Here is an 18047-nt window from a genome sequence, read left to right as displayed (position 1 = left end):
CCATGTGTGTTGCGTTATGCATCAGTGTGGTTTGCGAGTGGCATGCGTTTTTCACGCACTCGCAAATCACATCTTTTTTTTTCAATGGAATTGATGCGTAAATGACGCACAGCACACGGATGTGCATCCGTGTGCTGTGCGTGATTTTCACGCACACGTTTACTTCAATGGGCGTGAAAAATGCAGCAATATAGGACATGCAGTGAGTTTCATGAAACTCCTGTATGATTAAATGGCCCCATTGAAATCAATGGGTCAGTGTGCTGTGTGTGAATTTCACACACAGAACACGGACGAGTTTTACGCTCGTCTGAATGAGCCCTAAGGCCTTAAAGCAACAGTTGCTTAAGAAATGATGAGAAAAAGAAAAACACCTTCTTCAGTTTTTTTGCTGACTTAAAAAACGTGTGAGATACAGATGACATATGCGCATAAAAAACGCAGACGCGCGGCGCACACGGATGTCAAACGGAACTGCAACGCAGGAAAAACGCTGCATTTTTTACACTCAAAACGGACACGTTCGTGTGAATTAGTCCTTAGACTCTGCAAACCGGATTTTCCAGCGCCAACTCAATAACGTTTTTTGTCACTCATCTTTTCTATGTCTGCTGTCAAAATTTTCCTGCGCTGGAGCACAGCTCCATTTCTGACAAGTTCTTTTGGCTACAGAGTGTTACATTTATAATCAAAACTATTTCCATAGCATTTTATTTAAAAGAGCAAATATAGCCATGCATTATAACTTAAAGAGGCGCTGTCACCATACACCATACACTTCTCTTCATACATGTCCAGCTTAATCCACAGCACAGCGTGATCTCGCGAGATCACGCTGTGCTGTCACTTATACTCCTGTAGTTCCTTCACACAAGCGACGGGAGTATGACCAGACATCGCCTCCAGGCTGGAGGCGATGTCCGGTCATTCTCCCGTTGTTTGTGTAAAGGGACTACGGGAGTAAGTGCTGTCACAGCGTGATCTCGCGAGATCACGCTGTGCTGTGGATTAAGCTGGACTTGAATGAAGAGAAGTGTATGACGCTGATTGGTCAGCGTCATACACTTCTCTTTACTACGCCCACTTGGTCAAGTGTAAAAAAACGCCCAGTCGGTCATTAAGAACAAATGTGGATAACACTTAAAATGCTCATAACTTTGTAAAAAATAAACGTTTTTAAAAAAAAACAAACAAAAAAAACATTACTTATCTACATTAAAGCGCCCATTAGATTAGGTAGAAGATAGGGCAGTTATAAACTGGTGACAGAGCCTCGTTAAACATGTTTAGGCACAGACTAAAGGAATTCACATGACCAGCTCTCTGCGCTCTAGATCCCAGTGTAATATAAAAAGGGATAAAAAGATTAATGAGAAATAAAATCTGTATTTAATTGGTAGGAAACAGCCGTGAGTTGTCCGTGTTGTACATCATATATTCACAATTTGATGGAGAATATAGCACATTAAAAGATGTTCAGGCGGCAGTTACCCCCTCAACATACACATACAGTATATACATGCCTAGTTAGATTTTTCACATGCCCCTTTTAACAGCAACAGTGGCCCCATAATAGATATAGCTGTAGTGTCCCCTATTGTGCCACAGCCAAAACGTTACCAAAAGTTTCAGCCACTCTCCCGATCAGTGCCAGTCATAGTTCACTCACAGTGCCTCAGTCCCTAGCTCAGTGACCTCAATACTACCAGGTACAATATTCCCATAAGAGTGACAGCACCAGAGTCTCCATAACAGAGCTGGAATTGATGAAAGTACTAAAAAGGGTGTCACTTGTTCGGAGAGGTACCGGACAAAAGGTATTCTTAGATTGTCTGAATGTACTTTATGTCTATTTAGGGAATAGGGGTAAGTGGTATCTAAACACATGGAAAACTGCACATTGCAGGAAAAAAACCCAAAAGCAAATCGACAATAAATGAAAAGCCGGCAACCTTTAGAACGGATAGATGGGACAGCAGGGCCTGGTGGAATTGTGTTTTACATCAGATAGCACAATCTGCAATCACCTAACAATCTTCTAGTATGAGAATTGCTGCAGCGTTGTTTACCTGAAGCCCCTGTAATTAATGGTAGTGCTGAGTCCTCCAGAGCAGGAGCTCTCCAATTTGTTTAATAGATGGGTTCCCAAGTGGGGACCCCCTATATTTTGTCCATGCATATTATGGGCATATTACAAGGGGTTGTCTTATTGTTTCATTAACCCCCCTTAATGCCCATGATTTTGGAATAGATGGACAAGGATTGCACTTTTAGGCCTCATGCACACGACCGTAGCCATGTGCAAGGCCGTGATTTTCGGGTCGGACGGCCGTTGGGTGTCACCGCGGGCTGCCCGCAAATCGCGGGCCGTGCATATGGCCACGTGCCTTCATTTCTATGAGCCTGGACCGCAGTACACGGCTGTAATAAGACATGTCTGTTCTTTTTACGGTCCAGGCTCCTGGGCCATGCATGGACCGTGGAAACCACGGTCGTGTGCATGGATCCATTGAAATGAATGGGGCCCTAATTCACCCACAGATTTGCGGGTGAGTTGCGGCCGCAAAAATACGTTCGTGTGCATGGGGCCTTAGAAATGGCTGTGATTGCATTTCACTCAGTTGTCAGTGTAGGTTCATCTTTCATTGAGCAAAGGTGTAAATACAAGGACAGCATAGTGGCTCAGTGGCCAGCGTGTCTGCCTTGCTATCCTTAGCTTGTCAAACTCCTGGGGAAGCATCGGCATGGAGATTATATGTGTGCATTGGTTTCCTCCCACAGTACAAAAATATATTGATAGGTTACTGGCTTCCTCCCAACATGACCGATCCCTCTTTCTTCCAACATCTGGCATCGGGGAAGAATCGGCAGACCCATATACACGTGGTTTTCGGATGATATTTGTGGGTTTGGCCAACTTTTCTCTCATGTGTATGGCCAATTTAAATTCTTATCATTTCTGTACAGTGCTACGGAGGATGCTGGCGATATATAATGGAAAATACATTTTAAAACGCCAATATGGTGCTGGTTGCTGCCTGAGGTGACCTTTCCATCAGATCCAGAATTGTTCATTTGAGCATCTATTGGAATGTTCATGCCATTTAGACATCAGAAATTCAATTACTCACAGTCAGAAAACCGGATTATCCGACCAGCATATTTACTTGGCAGAGTCGGGTGATAAAAAGCTGAATACTGGAGTAAACACCGGCTCCCTATTACATTAGAAGGCATAGGCTTTGTGACTGCTGTATACACGGAACGAACGAGTGTGAAGTTAGCGTGGACGCTGCACAGTAAGTATGCCAGTACTAAACATACACTCCATCAAGTGAATAGTGGAACACAATTTGCCATTTTCAACTCATTTACATTGTATTTCTTCAATCAAAGAATTAAGATACACATTATTCTTATTCTAGCATGTATAGCATATATAGAGGCATATATAGAAGTAACTTTTGTTCTGAAGGACCTGTCATGTCCTGCATTACACAGACAACCCATTTATTTGAATGGGCACTGTGAAATACTTAATTTCCCCTGTGGTGGCGCTGCAGGGAAATTGAACACTTAGGCTAGGACTACTTGGCGACTTTAGCCACACAACCAAAGATTGCTGTGTCGCCCTGCCTGCATCGCAGTTAGTAAAAGTAAATGTGGTCTCGCTGCGACCCGCAGATTGCCACGACTATGACTCGACAGTCGCCAAAAAAACTACCCACATTCACAGTCATTACCTGCGATGCAGGCAGGGCGACACAGCGATCCTTGGTCATGTGACGTTTGTCGCAGCCAAAGTTGCTGTGTAGCCCTAGCCTGTTAGGCCCCATTTACACGAGCGTGACTAACGTCCGTGTGCTGTGCGTTGAAATAACGCACAGCACACGGACCCATTGATTTCACTGGGGCCGTTCACATTTGCGTGAGTTTTCACGCAGCGAGAGTCCGCTGCGTGAAACTCACTGCATGTCCTAAATTGGTGCGTTTTCACGCACCTACATGCCCATTGAAGTCTATGGGTGTGTGAAAAACACGCACTGCACACGGATGCACATCAATTCGATTGAAAATAAAAAAAAAGTGCTTTGCAAGTGCGTGAATAAAACACCCTGATGCATAACACCCACGGACCAGATTTACGCGTGTTTTTCACGCGTGTGAATCTGATACGCTCGTGTGAATGTGGCCTTAGGTTTCCCAACAGAAATCAGATGATCACTGGGGGGTCCCAGCAGGGGAACCCTTTGTGATTAGTTTATTGTCAAGGGACCTGTCCAAAGATATAGTGTTAACATCATTTTAGGATAGGTCATCAATATCAAAGTCCCGGAAATTTTAAACATGTATATGGCATTTTTTTGTGTAAAGCCTCATGATAGATGATACATAAAGTGCCCTTTAATGATGGGATTACAGTGCTGACAACTAAGGCATGAGAATTAATAGTTCTAGTGTTTTAATCTAGCAGATATTTTAGTGTCTTGACATACACTATATGGACAAAAGTATTGGAACACCTACACATTACACCAGGGGCGTAGCTAGAGGCTCATGGGCCCCGATGCAAAAATTCTTACTGGGCCCCCCCCCCGCAAACTTCTCATGGCCGACGGTCCGCTTTCAGCTGCATCGCTGGGTCTCCTAAGTGACCCAACAATGCAGCACTAGCAGCCGGGGCGTCACTAAGGCTGGGTTCACACACACTATTTACGGACGTAATTCGGGCGTTTTAGCATTGAATTACGTCCGAAAATGCGGCTCAAAAGCGTCGGAAAACATCTGCCCATTCATTTGAATGGGTCTTACGATGTTCTGTGCCGACGGTCATTTTTTTTTTACGCGCCGCTGTCAAAAGGCGGCGTGTAAAAAAGTGCCTGTCACTTCTTCAGACGTAAATGGAGCCGTTTTCCATGGACTCCATGGAAAACCAGCTTCAATTACTTCCGTAATGGACGCAGCAAAAGACGCCTGCACATGCCATTACGGCTGAAATTACGGTGCTGTTTTCTCCTGAAAACAGCACAGTAATTTCAGCCGTAACAGACGCTGCCGTGTGAACATACCCTCAGGGCTTAAAATGTCCGGGAAATAGCCCCAATACGTATGTGTCCGCCCCAAAAAAAAAATGTGTGTATATGAGACAGCATAGCATATCTATAGCACTAGGATTAGATACAGTGGCTGAGCAGACAGTATCACACATGATAGGATTAGATACAGTGGCTCAGAAGGCAGTATCACACATGATAGGATTAGATACACAGCTCAGCAGACAGTATCACACATGATAGGATTAGATACAGTGGCCCAGCAGACAGTATCACACATGATAGGATTAGATACAGTGGCTCAGCAGACAGTACCACACATGATAGGATTAGATACAGTGGCTCAGCAGACAGTACCACACATGATAGGATTAGATACAGTGGCTCAGCAGACAGTATCACACATGATAGGATTAGATACAGTGGCTCAGCAGACAGTATCACACATGATCGGATTAGATATAGAGCCCAGCAGACAGTATCATACATGATTGGATTAGATACACAGCTCAGCAGACTGTATCACACATGATAGGATTAGACATTGCGGCTCCAGCGCTGGACCCAGGATAGGTAAGAATAATAATTTTGCTTCTTTATGTTACTGATTATTTTTGTGTGTTTGTTTTTTTTACAGGTTCGGTTGTTGGACTTCGGATACGAGGACTTCAATGACGGCGTTTTTTTTTATTCTCAATAAAATGGTTAATGAGGGTTGTGTTTTTTTATTTCAATAAAATATTTTTTCTATGTGCTTGTATCTTTTTAAACTTTATTATCACCGCCTTAGTAATGGCCGCTGGCTGATTGACAATCTCCATTACTAAGGCGAGGCTTAATGTTAGCCGGTGCAGAGGCTATACTAACCCCCATTATTACCCCGGTACCCACCGCCACCAGGGGTACTGGGAAGAGCCGGGTACAAGCCAGTACCCGACCATCTGTAGTGACGGGCAGGAACCGGGGTGGCCGCAGGCTGGTAGTATTAGGCTGGGGAAGGCCAAAAACAGTGGCCCTTCCCACCCTTGTAATGCTGCCTGCTGCTGCTGTGTTGTATCTGGCTGGTTATGAAAATTGGGGGGGACCCGACATCGTTCTTTCCAATTATTTTTTTTTTTTTTTTTTTAATGACGTGGGGTCCCCCCCATTTTCATAACCAGCCAGATACAATAAAGCAGCAGCAGCCTAGCATTACCAGGGTAGGAAGGGCCACTGTTTTTGGCCTTTCCCCTCCTGATAATGCCAGCCTGCGGCCAACCCAGTGGCCGACCATCACTACAGATGGTCAGGTACTGGATCGTACCCGCCTCTTCCCAGCACCCCTGGTGGCGGTGGGTACCGGGGTAATAATGGGGGTTAGTGTTAGCCTCTGCATCCGCTAACACTAAGCCCCGCCTTAGCAATGGATGCTGTCAATCAGCCGGCGGCCATTACTAAGGCGGTAGTAATATAGTTTAAAAAAAAACACAAAGACATAGAAAAAATATTTTATTGAAATAAAAAAAAAACCCACACAATCCTCATTAACCATTTTATTAATAAAAAAAAAGCTGTCATCGAAGTAGTCCTGGAATCCGCCGTAGTCCAACGACCGATCCTGTAAGAAAACACACAAAAAATGATTAGTAACACATGTGTTAGGGTATGTGCACACACACTAATTGCGTCCGTAATTGACGGACGTATTTCGGCCGCAAGTACCGGACCGAACACAGTGCAGGGAGCCGGGCTCCTAGCGTCGTACTTACGTACGACGCTAGGAGTCCCTGCCTCGCTGCCGGACAACTGTCCCGTACTGAAAACATGTTTACAGTATGGGACAGTTGTCCTGCAGCGAGGCAGGCACTCCTAGCATCGTACATAACTATAATGCTAGGAGCCCGGCTCCCTGCACTGTGTTCGGTCCGGTACTTGCGGCTGAAATACGTCCGTCAATTACGGACGTAATTAGTGTCTGTGCACATACCCTAAGGCTTAGATACAGGGCCCATGTGTGATACTGTCTGTGGGACCCTGTATCTAAGCCTACCACAAGGTAGGCTTAGATACAGGGTCCAGCAGACAGTAATCTTATACAGTATAAGATTACTGTGTGCTGGGGCCCTGTATCTAAACCTACAGTGTGGTAGGCTTAGATACAGGGCCCAGCAGACAGGATCACGCATGGGCCATGTATCTAAGCCTACCATGTGATTGGCTTAGATACAGGGCCCAGCAGACAGGATCACACAATCTGTGATCCTGTCTCATCGGCCCCCTAAGCCTGCTACATCGTAGGCTTCGGGGTTGTGCAGTCCCTAAACATTGATGGCCTATCCACAGGATAGGCCATCAATAGCTGATGTGTCGCCCGGGACCCGCAAATCAGCTGTTTTGAAGGGGCCGCAGCACTCGTACGAGAGCTGCTTCCCCTTCATTTCACTACTCGCCCACACTGTGAATCGCCGACACCGATTCACAGTGTGACCGGAATGAAGTGACAGGAATGAAGGGGAGCAGCTCTCGTACGAGTGCTGCGGCCCCTTCAAAACAGCTGATTGGCGGGTCCCGGAGTCAGACCCCGCCAGTCAGGGCTAACCTTACCTTCCTCTTCGGCCGCGGCGGGAGTTCTGTAGTCTCGATGCTGTGCGCGGCGGCATAGCGCTGTGACGTCATGCGCTGCGACGTCATGCGCTGCGCACAGCGCTTGACGTCAGGACCTCCGCTGCGATCCGGAACCAGGAAGGTAAGTAAAGTATGTTACTATAGTAACAGGGGCCCGCGGCCCGAGTTACTATAGTAACTTTTTATTGATGTGGTGCGGGGGGCCGTGGGCCCCCCTGGCTTCGGGGCCCGGTCGCAATTGCGACCGCTGCGACCCCTATAGCTACGCCAGTGCATTACACCTACAGGAGGTTTTATGACATCCCATTCTAAATCCCTCCCTTTGTAGCTACAACAGCTTCCACTCTTCTGTAGAGGATTTCTACAAGATTTTGGAGTGGACCTGTGGGAATTTTTGCCCATTCATTCGGAAGAACATTTAGGTCAGACACTGATGTTGGATAAGAGGGTCTGGCTCACAATCTCCGTTCTAGTTTATCCCAAATGTGTTTGATGGGGTTGAGGTGAGGGCTCTGTGTGGACCAGTCAAGTTCTTCCACACCAAACTCATTCAACCATGCCATTATGGACTTTGCTTTGTGCACCGGGGCAGAGTCATCCTGGAACAGAAAATGGCCTTTCCTGCAACCCCTGCAGCCAATCACTGGCCTCAGCGGTGACGTACATGTGAGCCTGACCTCTGAGACCAATGATTGGCTGCAGCAGCCATGTGGATGTATGGTATCCTTAAAGGGGTTTTCCCATGAGAGACATTTATGACATATCCACAGGATAAGAGAATGCAGATGCACACCGAAGGCTTTAAGATATATATATATACCGAAATCCAATACACAGGACAGCACTCCAAGATCAGTGAAAGAAATGGATCTTTAATCACCACATGCAACGTTTCAGCCCAACTCCATGGGGCCTTTCTCAAGCAATCAAAAGTGTCATTTTCACGGCCTAATTCTACTAAATTCTGAAAAAAACCTGTGTGGTATAAATTCTCACTATACCCCTAGAAAAATTCCTTGAGGGGTGTAGTTTCCCAAATGGGGTAACTTTTGGGGTGTTTCCACTGTTTTGGTCCCTCCAGGGCGTTGCAAACACGACATTGCACTGAAAACCAATCCAGCAAAATCAGTGCTCCAAAATCCCTTCCCTTCTGAGCCCTGCTGTGAGTCCAACAGCAGTTTATTACCACATATGGGGTATATCCGTAATCGGGAGAAGATGCTTTACAAATGTTGGGGTGCATTTTCTTCTTTATTCCTTGTAAATATTACAAATTTCTATGTTTTTTCAGAAAACAAGTAGATTTCATTTTCACAGACTAACTCCAATAAGCAAAATACCTATGGGGTCAAAGTGCTAACTATACCCCTAAATAAATTCCTTGAGGGGTGTATTTTCCAAAATGGGGTCACTTTTGGGGAGTTTCCACTGTTTTGGCACAAGACCTCTTCAAACCGGACATGGTGCCCAAAATATAATCTAAAAAAAAAAAGAAGACCCCAAAATCCTCTAGGTGCTCCTTTGCTTCTGTGGCCTGTGTTTGAGTCCATTAGGGCACTAGGGCCACATGTGGGATATTCCTAAAAACTGCAGAACCTGGGCAATAAGTATTGAGCTGTGTTTCTCTGGTAAAACCTTCTGTCTTACACAATTTTTTTTATTAGATATGAATTTCGTAAAAAAAAAATGAAATTTGTAAATTTTCCCTCTACTTTGCTTTATTTCCTGTGAAACGCCTAAAGGGTTAAGAAACTTTCGGAATGCTGTTTTGAATACTTTGAGGGGTGCAGTTTTTCAAATGTATTGATTTATTGGGGGATTCTAATATATAAGGCACTTCAGAACTGAACTGGTACCTGTAAAAATAGCCTTTTGAAATTTTCTTGAAAATATGAGAAATTGCTGCTAAAGTTCTAAACCTTGTAACGTCCTAGAAAAATAAAAGGACGTTCAAAGGAATGAAAGACTACTATGTAAAATTGAGGCCTAATTTGGTGGTTTACAAAGTATTGGTTCACAATTGCAGAGGCTTTGATGTGAAATAATAAAAGAAACCCCTGAGAAGTAGCCCCATTTTGGAAACTGCACCCCTCAAGGCATTTATTAAGGGGTGTAGTGAGCATTTTCACTCTACAGGACTTTTCCATAAATGATTGTGCTGCGGATGGTGCAAAGTAAAAATTTAAATCTTTCCCTAGATGTGACATTTCAGTGGGAAATACGTAATGCCCAGCTTGTGCCACTGAAGACACACATCGCAAAATTTGTTAAAAGGGTTCTCCCGGGTATGGCGATGCCATATATGTGGAAGTAAACTGATGTTTGGGCACGCTGCAGGTTTCCGAGCGGAGGGAGCACCGTTTGGCTTTGGAGAGCAGATTTTCTTGGTGGTAGTTTTGTTTGAGTATTGCTGGTGTTACCGTTTATAATGTGGGGGCATATGTAAGCTGGGCAGAGTACATCAGGGGCATAGTCAGGTGTTATAATAATTGGGTTATTAAAAAACAATAAAATAATCCATATATGTGTGTTACGCTGTGACACAATCCTTTCTGCACAGGCCGGTGTCGCTCTGATGAATGTCCTTTCTTATCCCTTTTGGTCCACACTCCGCACCTTTGCAGTTTGGGGAATTTTGCTGGGATGTGTTGTCCTGGTATAATACGGGCACCCTCGCTTCCAGCAGATATGTTTGGGCCCTCGCCTTCCTGGTTCCCTAAATTTAGGGCCTCGATAAATCGCCTCTTGAAACACAAGAAATGTTCCCCTCGGGCCTGCACAACTGCATATTTTTTCTTTCCCGGCTTATTGGAGCCTTAAAGAGGCTCTGTCACCACATTATACGTGCCCTATATTTTATATAATGTGATCGGCGCTGTAATGTAGATTACAGCAGTGTTTTTTATTTAGAAAAACTATCATTTCTTAACCCCTTAGTGGCCACCAATACGCCTTTTCACGGTGGTCACTAAGGGGCCTTAGGCTAGGCTGCCACCTTTTCACTGTGTCCCAGTCTAAGTCCTGATGACAGCTGGGCTCCTGCTCCAACACTCGCGATCGAAGTTTACTTCGATCGCGGCCGTTTAACCCGTTAAATGCCGCCGATAGCGATGGCGGCATTTAACTTGTTTACAGAGTGAGGGAGCTCCCTCTCTCACCCATCGGCGGCACGCAGATGCAATCGCGGGCCTCCGATGGGGTGTCATGGCAGCTGTGGGCCTGATAAAAGCCCCCAGGTCTGCCCTGGACATATGCCTATTAGGACGCGCTGGAGGCACGTCCTAACAGATTGCCTGTCAGATTTACACTGACAGGAAATTATGCTCTGGTATAATAAGGCCGGATTCACACGAGCGCGTGCGTTTTGCGCACGCAAAAAACGCTGCATTTTGCGTGCACAAAAGGCACTTAACAGCTTCGTGTGTCATGATTATATCGTGCGCGCTGCGTGCTTTTCGCGCAGCCACCATCATTATGACACTCTGTGTGTATGTTTGTAAACAGAAAAGCACGTGGTGGTTTTCATTCATACTTTTTACTGCTGTTGCACGAATCACGCGCGTCCCGCAGAAGTGCTTCCGTGTGGTGCGCGTGATTTTCACTCACCCATTGACTTAAATGGGTGCGTGATGCGCGAAAAACGCAGAAATATAGGACATGTCGTGAGTTTTACGCAGCGGATTCACGCTGTGCAAAAATCACTGACTGTCTGCACGGCCCCATTGACTAACATAGGTCCGTGCGAGGCGCGTGAAAATCACGCGCGTTGCACGGACGTATTTTACGTTCGTCTGAATAAGCCCTAAGTATACCAAAGCACTATAGCAGCGATCTGAAGATCGCACAGTAAATTCCCCTAGTAGGACTAAAAAAATAAGCAATTAATGTGAAATAAAAATGATTAATAAAAATGACAGTAAAAAAATAAATAAAACCATTTTTTTCCCATAAAAAGTGGTTTTATTTAGTAAAAGTGTAAAAAATAAATAAAAGTACACATATATGGTATCGGCGCGACCGGAATGACTCAATTAATAAAGTTAATATGTAATTTAAACCGCAAGGTGAACACCGTAAAAAAAAAACGCAAAAAACATAGGCGAAATTGCAATTTTTTTCCATTGCCCCTTAAAAAAGTCATAATAAAAATGAATCAATAAGTCTCATGCACCCCAAAACAGTACCAATCAAAACTACGTCTCATCCCACAAGAAACAAGCCCAAAATAATCACTACATTGATGGAAAAATAAAAAAATTACGGCTCTTGGAAAGCGACGATGCAAAAACAAATAATTTTAGTTCAAGTGTTTTTATCGTGCAAAAGTCGTAAAACATAAAAAAACCTCTACATATGTGGTATCACCGTAATTGTAGCGACCCATAGAATAAAGGTAACATGTTATTTACGCCGCAAAGTGAACGGCGTCAATTTTAAATGCATTGAACAATGCTGGCATTTCAGGTTTTTTTTATAATCCCCCCAAAAAAAAGTTAATAAAAAAATTATATGTACCCTAAAATGGTGCTATTAAAAAGTACAACTAATCTCGCAAAAAACAAGTCCTCATACAGCTATGTCCACGGAAAAATAAAAAATTATAGCTCTTTGAACGCGACTATAGAAAAACGAATAAAATAGCTTGGTCATTAGGGCCTAAAATAGGCTGGTCACTAAGGGGTTAATGAACAACTGGGCGTGTTTTACTTTTTGGCCAAGTGGGCGTTGTACAGAGGAGTGTATGACGCTGACCAATCAGTGTCATATACTTCTCTCCATTCATTTACACAGCACATAGCGATATAGCTATATCGCTATGTGCAGCCACATAAACACACTATAACGTTACTGCAGTGTCCTGACAATGAATATACATTACCTCCAGCCAGGACGTGATGTGTATTCAGAATCCGGACCACTTCTGTAGCGTCTGTGATATTAACAGCAAGGCAAATGTAATCTCGTTTGAGATGACAGGTTACATCGTAATCTCGCGAGATTACGCTTCCTGTGCTCTAGTGTCGGGATTGTATTAGAGAAGTGTCAGGATTCTGAATACACATCACATCCTGGCTGGAGGTAATGTATATTCATTGTCAGGACACTGCAGTAACGTTATAGTGTGTTTATGTGGCTGCACATAGCGATATAGCTATATCGCTGTGTGCTGTGTAAATGAATGGAGAGAAGTATATGACGCTGATTGGTCAGTCATACACTTCTCTCCACAACGTCCACTTGGCCAAAAAGTAAAACACGCCCAGTTGTCCATTGAGAAAGTCATTAGCATAAAGCTAATATAGGTCATAACTCCGTCAAAAAAGATCGTTTTTCTAAATAAAAAACACTGCTGTAATCTACATTACCGCGCCGATCACATCATATACAATATAGGCCACTTATAATGTGGTGACAGAGCCTCTTTAAGTAATTTAATTTTTTCATAGACGTAGTGGTATGAGTGCTGTTTTTTTGCGGGACGAGCTGTAGTTTTTACTGGTACCATTTTGGGGTACATGCGACTTTTTGATCACTTTTTATCCTATTTTTTGGGAGGCAAGGTGACAAAATACAGCAATTCTGGCATCGTTTTTTTTATACAGCGTTCACCACACGTTATAAATTACATGTTAACTTTATTCTGCGGGTCAGTCCGATTCCGGCGATACCTAATTTATAGCACTTTTTTATGTTTTACAACTTTTTGCACAATAACATTTCTTTTGTAAAAAGAATGTATTTTTTCTGTCGCCACGTTGTGAGAACCATAATGTTTACATTTTTTCGTCGACGGAGCTGTATGGGGGCTTGTTTTTTGCGAGACGAGCCATAGTCTATATAGGTACCATTTTTGGATAAATGCGACTTTTTGATCACTTTTTATTCCAATATATGTAGTCGAAAGTGACCAAAAGACAGAAATTCTGGTATAGTTTCTTTTATAGTTTGTTTTTTTACGCTGTTCATCGCGTGGAATAAATAAGATAATATTTTTATAGCTGAGGCCGTTACGGTTGCGGCGATACCAAATATGCATATATATATATATATAAATATATATATATTTTCAATAATTAAGGACTTGATAAGGGAAAGAGGGCGATTGTGTTTGATTTTATTACTTGAAACTTTTATTCTTTTTTCCCCACTAGGGGACTTGGAGGTCCAACTGTGATTATTTTTTTTCTAATACATGCAATGTATTAGATCTGTCAGTCATTCACTGACAGCAAGCCGATTAGGCTTCGCCTCCCGGCGGGGCCTAATCTGCTTCCGTAATGGCAGAACAGGAGGCCATTGTTAGGCCTCCTGTTGCCATAGGCAGGGCTGGCTGCTGATCTCCTAGCAACCTCTAAGATGCAGTGATCGCTGCATCTAAGGGATTAATGGCAGCTGACAGCTAACATACAGCTGACATCCTCCGCTGATGACGCCGGCTCAGCTCCTGAGCCAGCGCCATCTTGCTATCGGCTACGGAAGCCTTTCAGACTCTGCATCCTGTCTTGGCCTGAAAGGCTTCCATGCTAGACAGACCGGGAGGCCAGTATTAGGCCTCCGGTTGCCATTGCAGCCACCGGAACACCTGCAATTTCATTTCTGGGGTGCCGATGAGCCGGTGCCGATAACTTAAATGAAGTGATCGCTTTTGACCGCTGCATTTAAGGGGTTAATAGGAGGGATCGAAGCTAATTTCGGTCCCTGCCATTACAGTCGGATGTCAGCTGTAATACACCGCTGACATCCGGCGATGATGGCACCGACTCCGCTTCTGAGCCGGTGCCATGCATTTGTCGTATGGATACGGCAAAATGCGGGAAGTACTATCTTTCCATGACGTATCCATATGACAATCGTCGGGAAGGGGTTAAAAGTTATGAGCTTTTTCTAAATATGCAAATGAGGCTATACTAGACAAGTGGGTGTCAACACCAGCGATTCTCCTGAGGTGGAGCCACCTCACACCCTCTGACGCTGTCCTATCAGCATAAAGCTGCTTCACACAGTGTGAGAGACTGAGGCTGGAGAGAAGGGGGATCTGTTCAAATAGCCGTGTCTCCGGCTGTGGACCACCTAGAAGTTCTAATCTTTCATATGGCAGGATCACAGTTCTAGCTGTGAAACAACCAGAGATATCACCAGTTGAAAACACAGTCGGGAATGGAAGCTGTACACTATAAGATCACACTGTGTTGCTGGGCTGGGAAGGGGAAAACTGTATGACGCTGATTGGACAGCGTCATACTGAAACCATTACACTGGCCAGAGTGAAAAGAACGAGTTACCTCCCATTTGGCAAGTATAGCCAACTTAACTTATTTAGAAAAATACACAAAACTTTGCAAATAACAAACGTTTTTGAAAAACAAATCACACTTAGTGATCAGCATCATAGCACCTACTCGATAGGAGATAGGGCATTAATAAACTAGTGACAGATCCTCTTTAGGGCCTGTTCACACGGAGTTTTTTGACACGTTTTTTGACGCGGAAAACGCGTCGGAAAACGCGCCAAAAACGTCCCAAAATGACTCCCATTGATTACAATGGGAGACAAAGGCGTTTTTTTACCGCGAGTAAAAAAAACGCCTCGCGGCAAAAAGAAGGGACATGACCCTTCTTGATGCGGTTTCCGCGTCCAAAACCGCATTGAAAGCAATGGGGACACGTCAAAAAACACCTCGAACTAGTGAGGTGTTTTCTGACGAGTATATTGCCGAGTGTTTTGGAGGAGTTTCTTGCAGGAGTCGTCTCCTGCTGCTAGTCCAGCCCAGCAAGGGGCTGTCATTTCCTGTCTGCTCGTGGAGCCTGAAAAAAATCGTGGACAGAACTCAGGGATACAGAAAACCGAAGTCCTGCATCCAAATCGAATACAAGTAAGTGCAATTGCTCCTATGTTCCATACATGCTATACATGTATGGAGCTGTGCATTTTTTTTTTTCGATTTTTTTTTTCGATTTTTTTTTTAGATTTTTTTATTTTTAATTTTTTAATTTTGTTATGCAGTTGTTCATGTATGTCATCTCTTTTTTATTTTTTTTTAACATTTCAGGAACAGAAATGACGACAGCAGAGGTGTACCACCGAATGGACATTGATGTTGGGAAATTGATTCAAGAAGTAAGTATACTTTTTTTTTTTTAATGTGGGCCTGTTCACATCAGCGTGGTTTCCGCTGAGGGGTTCCGTCGGTGCTTTCAGTCAGGGGAACCCCTCAACGGAAAGGCAAGTGTGAAGTGGTGACAGATCCGTTGCTAATGGTTTCTGTTTGTCCCCGTTGTGCAAAGGGTTCTGTCGTTTCGACTGAACCAATACCGCAGTGTAGGGAATCCCATTAGCAACGGATCCATCAGCATTGAAGTCAATGATGATGCAAACAGAAAACAATGTTTTTTTTTAATGTGGGCCTGTTCACATCAGCGTGGTTTCTGCTGAGGGGTTCCGTCGGTGCTTTCAGTCAGGGGAACCCCTCAACGGAAAGGCAAGTGTGAAGTAAGTTCCGTTTGCATCACCATTCATTTCAATGGTGACAGATCCGTTGACAGAAGGATGTCAGGCTGGGTTCACACGACCATGTTACGTCCGTAATGTACGGAACGTATTTCAGCCGGAAGACCCGGACCGAAGACAGTGCAGGGAGCCGGGCTCCTAGCATCATAGTGATGTACGACGCTAGGAGTCCCTGCCTCGCTGCAGGACAACTGTCCCGTACTGTAATCATGATTACAGTACGGGACAGTAGTTCCACGCAGAGGCAGGGACTCCTAGCGTCGTACATCACTATGATGCTAGGAGCCCGGCTCCCTGCACTGTCTTCGGTCCGGGTCTTCCGGCCGAAATACGTTCCGTACATTATGGACGTAACATGGTTGTGTGAACCCAGCCTCATGCGTGTGAAAACCTCGGCAAAAACAGCCTGAAAAACCGCCTGGAAAACCGCCTCAAAAACCACGTCAAAAACCACGTCAAAAACCACATCAAACATGAAAACCTCCAGGGTCAGTTTTTACAGGAGGAATTTTCCTCCTGCAAAAAACTCCGTGTGAACAGGGCCTTAAAGTGGTTTTCCCCGAATCATAAATCATCACCTATCCACAGGATAGTTGTTAATTTTCTGATCGCTGGGACCCACACCTATCGTGAGAACGGGTGTACCAAACCCCCAGATCTGCCTTACTACAACCCCCACAGTGACAGTGAGAAGGAGCTTGAATGGAGCAGTGGTTGAGCGTGCACCCGCCACCACCTTCACTGTCTATGAGAATGATGCAAGCAGCTGAGCGCTGTACTCGGATGTTTCCGTTATTCCCTTAGACTGTGAATGGAGCGGCAGCGCACATACTCAACAGCCGCTCCATACAATGTCCTCTTTACAGTGGTCGATCAGTGAGTAGGAATTGGTGGGATTCTCACAATTGGTGGGAGTCCCAGCGATCAGAAAATTAACACCTATCCTGTGGACATGTGATCATTTATGATTCTGGGAACACCCTTTTAAGGCCCATCTTTACGGGCCAATGATCGGGTAAAGGAGTGTTCGTTCAAACGCTCATTCCCGATCATCACCCTGTGTAAACAGGGCAACGCTCAGGCGGCGAATGAGCAAACATGTTTTATGCAGCCTTAGGTCTGGCTCACATCAGTGCTCGCTTTCCGTTCAGGGCTTCCGTCTGAGGTTTCCGTCATGGAACCCCGCAACGGAAAGTCAAACGGAAACCACAGCTTCCGTTTGCATCACCATTGATATCAATGGTGACGGAAACATTGCTAATGGTTTCCGTTTGTCACCGTTCCGGCAGGTTTCCGTCTTTTCGACTGAATCGATAGCGCAGTCGACTGCGCTATTGATTCCGTCAAAAAAACAAAACGGAACCAGTGCTGATGTGAACAGGCCCTTAAAAATAATCGTTGTCAGCAGCACATCTCCCCTTGTAAACGGGTTGTACTGCTGACAATATGCAAACTGTATGGGGACCGAACAATCATATTAACTATTGCATTACATCAGCTCATGTAAAGGGCCTTTTAACAAGCGCTGATCGATCCCGTTATTATCGGCAAATGTAAACCAGACTTTATACCTGCTGTCTACTCATAAGCCAATTAATTGTGCCTCTCTCCCTCCAAAGAGAAGAACATGAAATACCCTAGAAAAAAAGATATCGATTTTACCAACACTAAGAGCTCACTGACCCCGACCGTGTAGAAACTATTAGGACACGTCAGCTGATCTATAGCGCACTTTTACTATTTACGTAGTCCTAGAAAGTCATGTGTTGTCAGGTTCCTCATTTCTAACCTGGGCCACAAAAAAAGTAAGAAGTATCTGTCACAAGAATCAACACACAATGTAACAAATCCACCAATAAGTATATGAAAAATAAAAAAAA

Source organism: Rhinoderma darwinii, chromosome 3 (genome assembly GCF_050947455.1).
Source record: "Rhinoderma darwinii isolate aRhiDar2 chromosome 3, aRhiDar2.hap1, whole genome shotgun sequence".
In the NCBI taxonomy this organism is placed as follows: domain Eukaryota; kingdom Metazoa; phylum Chordata; class Amphibia; order Anura; family Rhinodermatidae; genus Rhinoderma; species Rhinoderma darwinii.
The sequence above is the reverse complement of the archived record's forward strand: the minus strand, read 5'-3'. Positions refer to the sequence as shown.